Here is a 14,078-nt window from a genome sequence, read left to right as displayed (position 1 = left end):
TCCCTACTACAGGACAGGCCCAACAAGGAAAATAACAGAACACCACCGACCATGACGTATAGCCCCCAACTAAAACCTCTCCAGCACAACATCAACGATCTACAACCTATCCTGGAAAATGATCCCTCACTCTCACAGACCTTGGGAAGCAGGCCAGTCCTCACTTACAGACAGCCCCCTCACCCTGAAGCAAATACTCACCAGCAACTACATACCACTCCACAGAAACACTAACCCAGAAACCAATCCCTGTAACAAACCCCGTTGCCTACTCTGTCCCCATATCTACTCTAGGGATACCATCAGAGGACACAACCACATGAGCCAAACCATCAGGGGCTCATTCACCTACACATCTACTAATGTGATATATGCCATCATGTGCCAGCAGTGCCCCTCTGCCAGTTTCATTGGCCAAACTGGAGACTGGACATACATAAAAGAATAAATGGACACAAATCAGACATCAGGAATGGTAACATACAAAAGCCAGTAGGAGAACACTTCAATCTCCCTGGACATTCAATAACAGATTTAAAAGTAGCCATCCTTCAACAGAAAAAATTCAAAAAGAGACTTCAAAGAGAAACTGCAGAGCTACAATGCGTTTGCAAACTTAGCATCATTAATGTGGGCTTGAATAGGGACTGGGAGTGGTTGGCTCACTACAAAAGCAATTTTCCCTCTCTTGGTATTGACACCTCCTCATCAACTATTGGGAGTGGACCACATCCACCCTGACTGAACTGGCCTTATTAACACTGATTCTCCACTTGTAAGGTAACTCCCTTCTCTTCATGTGTCAGTATATTTATGCCTGCATCTGTAATTTTCACTCCATGCATCTGAAGAAGTGGGGTTTTTTACCCACAAAAGCTTATGCCCAAATAAATCTGTTAGTCTTTAAGGTGCCACCGGACTCCTCATTGGTTTGTACCAGCATAGCTATTCCCATATGGGAAAGGAAGTAACTATACTGGTCCGTTTCAGTAAAAAAATAAAATAAAAAAAAACACCCATATATCCCTAACCAACGTAGTTATACAGGTAAAATTTTCAATTGTAGACCAAGCCATAGTGGTAATTTAGACTTTGCATGTAGATACCCTGGTGATGGGAGACTATTAAAAAGCCTAGCTAGATAATCTTTCTCTCTTGAGTTTTGTGGTGTTGTATGATCACATATGAATTAAGCAGATATTCTACATTATTTAAATGTAAAGTATTGTCCACTTTGGAATTAAATTAGATGGCTGAAATTATTGGACTTAACACTTCTCTTGGAATTGATCCCAGAACAGGAAAGCTAGTACTTATCTGCTAAGCCACTCAGTACAAGCTTAAAGGGGTTTGTCACTGCCCATGTGTCAGTTTAAATTTAATCATTTACGTATTATATTTAGCTAGTGTGAACAATTTGGTAGATTCAGAATAAACATTTAAATTACCGTATCCCCAAAAAATGTAATTAGAAAGTATATTGTTAACCCTTCTAACATGGCTAGCTGAACATTTTCTAGCTTGTTTTTCCCTTACATATGCAATGTTTTTGAACCAAGTGTAAATACTAAAACATCTAAGCTCTAAGGGCCAGTTCAGCTATCCCTGCTGTACATCACAGAGGATTAAAAAAAATAAAAGTCTCTGTGCTAACACCATATGATTGGAGCTCTGCGCATGTGTGGAGGTGGGGGAACATTTGTGCAGGTGAATGCTGTGAGCAGCTGTCTCGAATCCTCTGATTCCCTCCAAGAACAGCAGATTTCTGAGAAGAAATCCATGCCAGAGCTAATGCTTCAAAAAGCATGATCATCTCCCACTATGGTTTCAAACACTCATTCCCAGTTGGAAAAGGTGTGACGGAGAAAGGATGTATTGTACAACTACAGGGCAGAAATCCATGGTAACTGAGCTTGCTGCCAGAAGTTTTAGGAAATTAGGGAAAAAGATGAAAGGCAGGCTCTCTACATGGATGTTCACTGGGTGGGAGTCAAGCAGAGGACAAAAATTCGGATCACTTGTCCACAATTGTGGACAATTGTGGAGCCCAGCAAGGAAATATAGTTGTCTCCATGTCTGAGTTGTGGTATCATTCTCTCACAGAAATTGAATGGAAATATTATTGCTCCTGTGATTGTCTGAAGCAAAGGTTCTCAACTTGGTGTTCGAACTAAAACTCTAATGCAAAATCCTAACAGTGATCTCATGTGGTTTATGTCAGCTATCTCAACAGATCAGCACATCTGACTGACACACATTCCAGGCATTTGGGGCATTATTTTGCCTTACCAGGGAGGAGGTCAGTGTTTAGGTTTTGCATTAGAGTGCAAGTTTGATAAAGTTGGGGTAGATATTGCTTTTAAGTATCTGTTGGAGATGAAAGAAAGCCTTATGGAGCATTGGCAGGTGTTTTTGATAGTGTTGTGGGAAACATGAAAGGAGAAAAGTATGCACAAGTCTTCCCCTTAAATTCTTATGTTTGTGCTTGTAAAGTTCTGCATAGAGTTGGTGTGCCCTGCTACAACCTTTACTGTCACTAAACATGGCTTTTGTTTGTTAATTTCCTAATTTTTTTTTTTTTATAAAGCGTTGGGGTAGCTCAGTGGATAACTCCTCAGAGTCAGGGAGAAAGGGAGCTGTGCCTCCCTGGGAATCAGAGAGAGAAACTACTACAGCCGATCCTGACTATGAAATGAAATGTTGGCCTGCCTCAGTAAATTCTCAGTGTGTCTATAACATTTTATCACCATTTAAAACAAGAGCACCAAGAACAATCCTCCAAGTTTAGCAATGACAACATAACCTCTCAGTTGGAGGGAACATCACTCACTTCCTGAAACACTCTGTAGTCTCTTATGGACTTCCAGAAATTGGATACAGCCAGGAGCAGCTAAAGCTTGCCTGCTTTACACCAGCAGCTTTGCCAATGCGCTGCCCCTTCCTGTGTGCCCCAAATCTCTCAATATAAAGTACATTTCTCAACATGCCAATGTGGGGCACCTGCAAGTGTGATGGCCAGCACCAGGGATTGAAACTACGATTTCCAAAGCTAAAAATCATTTTAGCTTGTGCTAAAGAATCTGGGTCTCAAGCAGAGAGCTAGCACAGACTTATATGTATCCTCTGTGTACTGGGCACAAAGGGGAACACAACACACACTGAACAGTGGCTTAAACAAGCAAAATGTGTGACAATGACTGAAATGTGTATTTTGGTGTTTCACAGATTTCTCAGAGTTTTTTTTCAAAGTGATCTTCTCACCATACGAATCATATTCAACTATACCATCTTCCCACACAGATCAGCAGCAGGATCTGAAGCCTTTGACCTTCAGATCCTTAGCTTAGATCCTTATTATTTTTGAGGTGTAGAAGTATTTGCTAGGTCCTTTGTAGACCAGCCACTGGAGAAGGACTTGACACATACGTGTAACTCACTGTTAAAAACTGTTTACTAGTCAGTAGTAGAATATTGGTGACAGGAATGCTGAATACTATTCCTGGCTGTGGAAGAGGAAGGTGGTTTTATAGGGCTTGTCTACACTACAAACTTAGGTCGACAGAAGCTGCCTTACGTTGACCTAATAATATATGTGTCCACAATACCAGGTCCATTCCGCCGACATAACTCAATTGTTACGTTGACTTAATTACTCCATCTTGTTACCCGCAGAATCTACGGCACTCTGCCTGTACCCTACCAAGGGCTGAAGGCATGACCAGGTTAATTTAGGCACCCTCTTCTGAGGGCTCAGAGTGTAAGACAACTACCCTTACCCACAAGGCTCAGGAAGAAACCTGGTCAATTTTAAGTACCCACCCCTGCCCACAGTGCTCAGAACTCTGCGGGACCTTTTCCCAGGGAAAGAGCCTTACACAACTGTGCTTTAAACATCTATTTATGAGCAACACATACAGAATATATATGTCAAGCAAATCTATTATGCTCACCACTCCCAATATACAGACACATTTCACCTGATAGCCAGTCAGGCTCCACACATTGTGCTCGTACAGAGGAGTGAGAATTCTAGCAGCTTGATGTTGAACTGCAGTCCGGAGATGGTTCCCAAAGAGTATTATTTTTCACTTACCCATGTTATATGGATAAAACTAGCTACCTCCTTCAAATGCACTAAAACTATCAGATTATTCTGTCCCCCTAAATAACAAAAAATTTAACCAATTACACACTGGCACCTATGTATCCTCCTTCCTGCCTAAGTTTTTTACACTTTATCTTTCATGCCCAAATTGGAACTTATTTATGACCTTATTATTTGTGCAGATGGTCAACCTAAATTTGCTGGTCAAAGCTTATCTATTCTACCATTTGTTGGGTCCCTCTGTAACCTCCCTAAAACTTTCCAGTGCCTGGGTGTCTCTACTTTACAACCCTGGGTGTTATATCTTGTTAGGGGCATTCCTGAGGTGAGGGTGCCTTAGCAGGAACAGAGCATTTTTTTCTTAATTTCAATGGTGAAATCGCTGAGTTTCACCCAAGGCTGGTCAAGGCTAGTTTAGTGTGGGGATGAGTTAAATTCCAGGCCTATAACCTCCACAAGAGCCATAACACTTAATTCGATGTTGATGGGTCGACAGAGAAGCAGTGTAGACGCGGCATTGGTTAAGCCAACTGAATTGGCCTCCAGGAGGTGTCCCACAATGCTCCACTGTGACTGCTCTTGTGATCCTTTTCAACTCCGCTCTACAGCAGCCAGGTGTACAGGAAACAGTCCCTCCCCTGTTAAAGCCCCAGGAACTTTTGAATTTCCATTTCTTGTTGATCAGCGTGGAGAGCTCGCCAGCCCAGCTCATCATGGCAATTCAACACCCCAAACACACTCCAGCCTGGAGTTCACAGGAAGATCTTATTGGTCTGTGGGAAGAAGAGTCTGTTCAGGCAAAGCTCCAAGCCAGCTGGAGAAATGTTGACATATAATAGAAGATCACTTGGGGCATGGGGGAAAAGGACACGCAGTAGTGCTGCATGAGAATCAAAGAACTTCAGCAGGCATACCAGAAAGCAAGGGTGGTGAACGGTCATTCTGGTTCTGCACCACAGATATGCCACTTCTACAATGAGCTGCATGCAGTTCTCAGCGGTGACCCCCACCACGCGGCATGGCTACCTCACCGGAGTCGGAGTCCCAGACCACCTCAGGCAACAACAAGAAGGAGGTTTTGAAGGAGGAGAATGGGAGACAGGCGAGTCAGGGAATCCATTCTCCCCAAGAGCTAGGAGCTATTTTTAACCTCGGAGCAGTCCAGCCAGTTGCAGGACAGCATCATGGCTGAGTCTGATGCTGTGGAAGGCACTCAGGTGAGTATGAAATTCCAGTCAAACTCTAGGGGTTACATGTTCTTATATTTTATTGTTAATATGAAGAAAAAGTGAGGTGCAGTGATTATCTGATTACCAGTGGCCACTCCAGCTATGCAGAGGGTGTCCCCTGGAAAAGACTGTTCATGTGCACAGGGATGGCCCAGGAATCCTCCATGGAGATCTCCAGGAAACTTTCATGGAGGTACTCTGCAATACTTTGCAGAACGTTTCTGGGGAGAGTAGCCTTATTTCTTCCACCATGGTAGGACAATTTCCCATGCTACTCCAGTATTAATTCTGCTGGCATCATTGCAGCACACAGCATAGCTGCATAAGGACCAGGTCTGTACCCAGATACAGGAGACTGATATCACATAGGGTCACCTAGGGAAAATAGTGGTAGTTTTCACTACAAGTGCTTGTACCGCAAACAATAGAGCATTTGATCCCCCACCCATGCTGTGTTCTGGGTCCCTCAACCATGGTTTCTCTAATGTGGTGGTAGCTTGAGTGGCAGGTATCGGCACTGACCTAAGAATCTGCAAGTCCAGGGCAACTACGACCAGCAGTGTTAAGGGAAGTCAGGGGTCCTTCATTCTCCTGCACCTGCAACACACACCCCATGGAGCCACCTTGGACAAAGACCACACTTTGGGAGCCTCAGCGCTGGTCTCTGGTCTCCATACACCATCCTTGTTGCTAAGGGGAGGGAGCATTGTCCACCTGTCTACCTGTGCTCTCAACACAGGCTGCCACAAGTTGCAGCACAAGTCCTGTCGCCCATGCCACTGGGCCATGGCTGGAAGAGCAAACTGGTTCATTGAATAGCTAGGGATTCTGATTATGTTCTGGCTTGCACTTCAATGGAATAAAGGGAGTGATTTTTAAATAGCAACTGTGGTTGCCTTGTGCTTTGCATGCCTTACAGTGGAAATCTTGGCCTTCAACTCATCCTACACACTGGCGGAGAGACTTTCCCAGGTTAGAAGACAGACAAACCGAATATGTGATGACATGTTCAATGAGATAATAAACACCTTTGGGACAGCGGACATGGAGCAAAAAAGCTTGGAGGATTTCACTGTCTATAAAACTGGACATGGACATGGAGAGCAGCCTAGGAGCATGAGTGTGGCATGCAGGATGAGATGCTGCCAATTATGAAGGAGCAACCAGACATGTTGAGGTGTCTGAGCTTCGGGAGAAACAGCTTGAGGCTAGACTCCCTCTGCAGCCCCTGCAGAATGACTGCAAACATCACTGTAATCTCCCTCCCAAAACGTTCCAGGAGGCGGGGGAGGAAGTGCAGTATCCCTTCCACTCATCACCAGGGGAGGAAATTAAGAACAGAAAGCAGCCATTAGATGACCTTGGATGAGCAAGACTACTGTGCTTTTACAGACAAGCTAACTTGGTTTCTCCCCTCTCAGTTTTATCACACCATTTGTCCAAGGTTACATTTTTTATTATCTTTATTTATCTTTCAGTTTCTTTATGTTTGTGCAATAAATGTTAATGTTTTGAGAATTTATTTATTCCTAGCATGGGGAGTTAAGGGGGTTAGGGGCGGGACAGGGAAACTGATGCAATGGTGGGATGCTATGGGAAGACACAATTCAGATAAGCAGCACACATTACTGCAGGTCATTAATGAAAGGGGTTTTCAAAGCCTCCCGAAGACGCAGTGCTTCTCACCAGATTCTTCTTATTGCCTTGGTATCTGGCTGCTCAAAATAAGCAGATAACTTATCCGCCTCCACGCCCCACCCCAGTGGATACCTCTCTTCCTTTGCCTCAAAGATATTATGGAGCACACAGCAGGCACTGATAACAATGCAGATATTGGTTTCACTGAGGTCAAACCTAGTAAGCAGACTGCGCCAGTGACCCTTTAAACATCCAAAGGCACATTCCACCACCATTCTGTACTTGCTCAGCCTATTGTTGGAAACTCTTTACTACTGTCCAGGTGTCTGGTATACAGCTCCATGAGCCATGGATGCAAGGGGTCTCCCAGGATCACTATTGGCATTTCAGTGTCATCAGTGGTTATTTTGCAATTGGAAAAGAAAGTCCCTGCTTGCAGCTTTCTGAACAGACCTGTGTTCTTAAATGTGCACACATCATGCACCTTTCTCAACCATCCCACATTCATGTCAGTGAAGCACCCGGGGTGATCCACCAGCGCTTGCAACACCATTGAAAAGTATCCCTTTCAATTTATGTACTCTTTGACAAAGTGGTTTTGTGCCAAGATAGGGATATGCATGTCATCTATCATCCCGCTGCAGTTAGGGAACCCCATCATGGCAAAACCATCTACTATGTCCTGCACATTGCCCAGAATCACTACCCTTCTTAGCAGAAGTCATTTAATGGAACTCCTCACTTTGATCACAACAGCTTCTGTGGTGGATTTACCAACTCCAAAATGATTCCCCACTGACTGATGGTAGTCTGGCATTGCAAGCTTCCACACGTGATTGTCACTCGCTTCTCCATTGTCAGAGCAGGTCCCATTTTAGTGTTGCTCTGCTTCAGGGCTGGGGAAAGCTCTGCACACAGTTCCTGGAAAGTGGTCTTCCGCATTCGACAGTTCTGCAGCCACTGCTTATCATCCCATAGCTGCATAACGATGCAATCCCACCAGTCTGTGCTTGTTTCTCGGGGTCAGAAACGGCACTTCACCATGTTCAGTTGCTGCATGACTGCCAGCAGCAACCGGGAATTGTTTCGTTGTATGGCTTGCAGCTGGGCTGCTTGAAGGCCATTGCAATGTTCCATGTGGCGGCTCCTGTCTCAGCTTTGGAAATACTGCAGGATAAGGCATGAAGTGTTTGTAATGCTCACAACAAAAGTGCACAGCTGAGCAGGGTCAATGCTTCTTGGGCTTTGGCATACACATGGCTAAGCCAGCCTTTTGAAAAAAGGCGTGAAAAAGTATGGGCTGTTTGCCGTTGAAATCAGTGGAGGGAGTGAGGGAGAAAACTGCTTCATGAGAGGTCAAAGCCATGTTCCCATTTACCGCTGCAACAATGTTTTGGTCCCATGAGGCATTGCAAACCCTTCCCAAAACCCCCTGAGGCGAGCTGCACTATGAGATAGCTACCCACGGTGCATTGATGCAAGCGCTGCTAGTGAGGATGCACTCCACCAACACAATGAGCATGGTGTGGACACGCGTGACTGACGTAATTACTGCAGCAGCAGCTGGATGTTGATTTCAATTATGCTGACTTAACTTTGTAGTTGTCAACATGCCCATAGTGATTAGTGTGTGGAGCAGTGGAAAACATTGGGGTTTGTCACGTTAGAGATTTGGATTTTGTGTCTTCAGTGTGGTTTAATAGAGTCTCTGCTACTTTATTTAAAAAGGGGGGTGGGGGAATGTTCATTTCCTCTTCCCTGCCTGTCTCCTATGTTTGGGGTTCATGGCTGTAGTCAATAATAAGGGTAGTGAATTGCATGGGAATTTAAATAGCACTTAGAACACGTCAGACTTGAAGTCTGTTCTTCCAAGCTCTGGGAGAGCTTTCTCTCTCTCTCTCTCTCTCTCTCCACCTCCCCCAGAAGTGAGTGATACTTTCCCACTTCACAGATTTGTCATCAAATTAAAATTGGTGGGTTCAGCTTGAAGTGACAATTGACTGAAATGTGAGATGTGTATTTTGGTTTTTTGCACCATAAGTAACAAATTTATCATCATTTTTAAGTTCAACACCTGTTTTTAAAAGTGTTTCATTATGGCTAAAAAGTTATAAAATACTTTATAGACACTCCAAATGTATAACTGATATACTAGGAATCAAAGCATAGGGAACAACATTATGGCCAAAGGACATGTTCCCAGGTGTTTTAAGTTTCTTGCAAAAGGGCTGTAATTGGAGTACTTGTGGCACCTTAGAGACTAACCAATTTATTTGAGCATAAGCTTTCGTGAGCTACAGCTCACTTCATCGGATGCACCTCACGATGTAGCTCACGAAAGCTTATGCTCAAATAAATTGGTTAGTCTCTAAGGTGCCACAAGTACTCCTTTTCTTTTTGCGAATACAGACTAACACGGCTGCTACTCTGAAACCTGTAATTAGAGTGAGGCAATTCAGTGAAAAAAATTGCCAAAAGGGAAGATTTTTCAGCTCTTATTATTGTTTCTGTATCAATTCATTTTACATCATATCACCATGAAAAATTCAAATATCGCTCAAAGTTTACAGTCTATGTTTTGGTTTGTTTTAATATTTTATTCCTATTTCTCCTTCCATCCAATAGCAAATAGCATGGTAGAGCTCGAAAGCATCTACGCTTGGGCCATTCACTAATATCTACATTAAGTCATGAAGTGTGATTTTCTGCATACGTGTATGTGGGCTTATAGAATCATAGAATATCAGGGTTGGAAGGGACCTCAGGAGGTCATCTAGTCCAACCCCCTGCTCAAAGCAGGACCAATCCCCAACTAAATCATCCCAGCCAGGGCTTTGTCAAGCCTGACCTTAAAAACTTCTAAGGAAGGAGATTCTACCACCTCCCTAGGTAACGCATTCCAGTGTTTCACCACCCTCCTAGTGAAAAAGTTTTTCCTAATATCCAACCTAAACCTCCCCCACTGCAACTTGAGACCATTACTCCTTGTTCTGTCATCTGGTAGCACTGAGAACAGTCTAGATCCATCCTCTTTGGAACCCCCTTTCAGGTAGTTGAAAGCAGCTATCAAATCCCCCCTCATTCTTCTCTTCTGCAGACTAAACAATCCCAGTTCCCTCAGCCTCTCCTCATAAGTCATGTGTTCCAGTCCCCTAATCATTTTTGTTGCCCTCCGCTGGACTCTTTCCAATTTTTCCACATCCTTCTTGTAGTGTGGGGCCCAAAACTGGACACAGTACTCCAGATGAGGCCTCACCAATGTCAAATAGAGGGGAACAATCACGTCCCTCGATCTGTTGGCAATGCCCCTACTTACACATCCCAAAATACCATTGGCCTTCTTGGCAACAAGGGCACACTGTTGACTCATATCCAGCTTCTCATCCACTGTAACCCCTAGGTCCTTTTCCGCAGAACTGCTGCCAAGCCATTCGGTCCCTAGTCTGTAGCGGTGCATGGGATTCTTCCGTCCTAAGTGCAGGATTCTGCACTTGTCCTTGTTGAACCTCATCAGATTTCTTTTGGCCCAATCCTCTAATTTGTCTACGGCCCTCTGTATCCTCTCCCTACCCTCCAGCGTATCTACCACTCCTCCCAGTGTAGTGTCATCTGCAAACTTACTGAGGGTGCAATCTACACCATCCTCCAGATCATTTATGAAGATATTGAACAAAAGCGGCCCAAGGACCGACCCTTGGGGCACTCCACTTGATACCAGCTGCCAACTAGACATGGAGCCATTGATGACTACCTGTTGAGCCCGACAATCTAGCCAGCTTTCTACCCACCTTATAGTCCATTCATCCAGCCCATACTTCTTTAACTTGCTGGCAAGAATACTGTGGGAGACCATGTCAAAAGCTTTGCTAAAGTCAAGGAACAACACGTCCACTGCTTTCCCCTCATCCACAGAGCCAGTTATCTCGTCATAGAAGGCAATTAGATTAGTCAGGTATGACTCGCCCTTGGTGACTGTTCCTGATCACTTTCCTCTCCTCTAAGTGCTTCAGAATTGATTCCTTGAGGACCTGCTCCATGATTTTTCCAGGGACTGAGGTGAGGCTGACTGCCCTTTAGTTCCCAGGATCCTCCTCCTTCCCTTTTTAAAAGATGGGCACTACATTAGCCTTTTTCCAGTCGTCCGGGACTTCCCCCGATCGCCATGAGTTTTCAAAGATAATGGCCAATGGCTCTGCAATCACATCCGCCAACTCCTTTAGCACTCTCAGATGCAGCGCATCCGGCTCCATGGACTTGTGCTCGTCCAGCTTTTCTAAGTAGTTCCGAACCACTTCTTTCTCCACAGAGGGCTGGTCACCTCCTCCCCATGCTGTGCTGCCCAATGCAGTAGTCTGGGAGCTGACCTTGTTCGTGAAGACAGAGGCAAAAAAAGCATTGAGTACATTAGCTTTTTCCACTTCCTCTGTCACTAGGTTGCCTCCTTCATTCAATAAGGGGCCCACACTTTCCTTGACTTTCTTCTTGTTGCTAACATAGCTGAAGAAACCCTTCTTGTTACTCTTAACATCTCTTGCTAGCTGCAACTCCAGGTGTGATTTGGCCTTCCTGATTTCACTCCTGCATGCCCAAGCAATATTTTTATACTATTCCCTGGTCATTTGTCCAATCTTCCACTTCTTGTAAGCTTCTTTTTTGTGTTTAAGATCAGCAAGGATTTCACTGTTAAGCCAAGCTGGTCGCCTGGCTTGGTTTAAAGTTTGTTGGGGAATACCCACATTCTGCCACTGCAGTTCTACAGAACAAGGAGAGCAATATTTCCACCAAAAGCGATATGTTCTGAAAGACAAGTGGCAATAGAGTTAAAAACTTTGATAAAGCTGTATGTACAATATCTTTTGTTGTGGATCTGATGGAATTTCAGTGTACTTTTAGAGGCAACTACTGACGAAGAGCACTCTCATCTTCCTCTTCACTTAATATGTGTGCGAAATGATCCAGAAGATTGTCAATATGTACATTGCCATAGTGGACCAATATTTTTTAATCATTAGACCACTGTATGATGCCCAGACTACTGTATCTCTTTCAGGAGTCTGATTTGTCTTGCATACCCCAAAACTTACTTAAAAACTACTTGCTCAGTGCAGTACTCAAAAAGGCACACAAAAATACAGAAGTGTCACAGCACACTATTACTGAAAACTTGCTTATGTTCTCATTTTTACCATATAATTATAGAACAAATCAATTGGAATGTAAATATTGTACTTACTGTACATTTCAGTGTATAGTACGTAGAGCAATATAAATAAGTCATTGTATGAAATTTTAGTTTGTACTGACTTCACTAGTGCTTTTTATGTAGCCTGTTGTAAAACTAGGCAAATATCTAAATGAATTGATGTACCCTCTGAAAGACCTCTGTGTACCCCAATGGGTACGTGTACCCCTGGTTGAGAACCACTGACATACCATCCTTTTCTAATCTGTACTTTTTAGGTATGAAGAGAACAACTCCATCTTCTCATTAGGGATCAGAGACTAGCAGTCTATCAAACTGAATTTATTCCCATTGGTACCTTCATGATCTAGCATAGGTGTCAAATTACCAGTGACAGCTATTAGGAAATTAGGTACTCTCATGATCTAACATAGGTGTCAAAGTACCAGGTGTCAAATTACCAGTGACAGCTGTTAGAAAATTGAGGCATACAAATAATTTGTACAGTTTAGTGTGTGGTGTGTTTTAAAAATTACATTTATGCTTGCTAGATTTTTGATATCTTCTTCCTGTATTCTGTAGGTTTTTTGTTTGTTTGTTCTAATAGCTAACTGTATACAGAATGTGCTTTCATGGAAAGTTATCTGTGGTTCTTCTCCCCCTTCATCGATATAAGAAGACTCCAGGATTATCACTATGTAGCCTAGAATGCCTCTACAGTCAGTGTGAAGCAATGAAAACAGCTACAAACATGGTTGAGAAATCTTTTTGTTTAGAGTATCACCATTTTCAATTATCTCTGGGACTGTGGTCTGTTACCATCTGATTTTTAAGTTCTTGTTGTATCAACCAGGCAAGGTAGTAACAAGCTTCAACAGGACTTTATTTTCAAAGTGGAAACCTCTTTACCAAGCTGCTGCTGCACCCTCTGTAGCTTTCTCCCAGCCTCTCAACTCCTCCCCCCCATTCCTGTTTCCTGTCCTTTCAGACTTCCAACAGGCAGTGCTCCCAATTCTGATAATTACGAGCAACATCTAAACACCACAGTTCTCAACCATTTTGACTTTAGAAAGTACACCTACGAAGTGAACAGCTACAGTATGGCATTTATCTATGCCATACCAACAGTCCTAGACCATTGTGATATCAAAGGTAACTCAACCAATCATCCACAGCTAATTTGCATGGGATAATTTCATTGGTTGTATAAAGGAGAGTGCACAGATCATGGGTTACATGGCCCAACTGTCACACCCTTGCGACAGTACAGGCTTTCAGCTATTAGTAGTCGTATAAAGCTATTCAGCTGTAGTTCTTTCTTGGAAATCGGGGTTACAGTTCTCATTCTCCCCTCGTCTGCACACAGAGACAAACCTACCTATATGTTCGGTCTCCTGATCAAAGAAAATGTATGATTATTACCCCTTTGTGCCTCAACAGCATGATACTTTTGGGTTGTAACATAGTCATAGTTCCAATAGATCCAAAATGTTATACGGCTTAGGCAGCCATTACTATTAGCTTAAAGTGGTTTTTCTTGTCATTTCAAGGATGACGCAGTGGGAGGTAACTTTTTTTTTTCCTTCTGTCTGTAACTCTCACATGGATATTTGATCATTAAATTTACCGAGACCACTGACTGGTTGTCATTTCCATTATCTTCAGTGGACACTGAGGTCATTCAGCATTGCACTGGAGGCATATATCTCATGACATGATTGAATCCATAAGTAAAAATTTGTTTTAATATAATTTTTTTAAATCTGACAGTCCCCTGGAAAAGCTCATGGATAAATGGTACGTTTCATGGAGTATGTGCTTAATAAAGACACTCCTATGGCATTTACAAGAGAGGTACGTATGTCTCCAGGAAGTGAACATTCATGTGATTTCTATTTTCTCTAAAACATTTTAAAAGACCTAA

The sequence above is a fragment of the Lepidochelys kempii genome, chromosome 1, assembly GCF_965140265.1.
Source record: "Lepidochelys kempii isolate rLepKem1 chromosome 1, rLepKem1.hap2, whole genome shotgun sequence".
NCBI classification, from domain to species: domain Eukaryota; kingdom Metazoa; phylum Chordata; order Testudines; family Cheloniidae; genus Lepidochelys; species Lepidochelys kempii.
The sequence above is the reverse complement of the archived record's forward strand: the minus strand, read 5'-3'. Positions refer to the sequence as shown.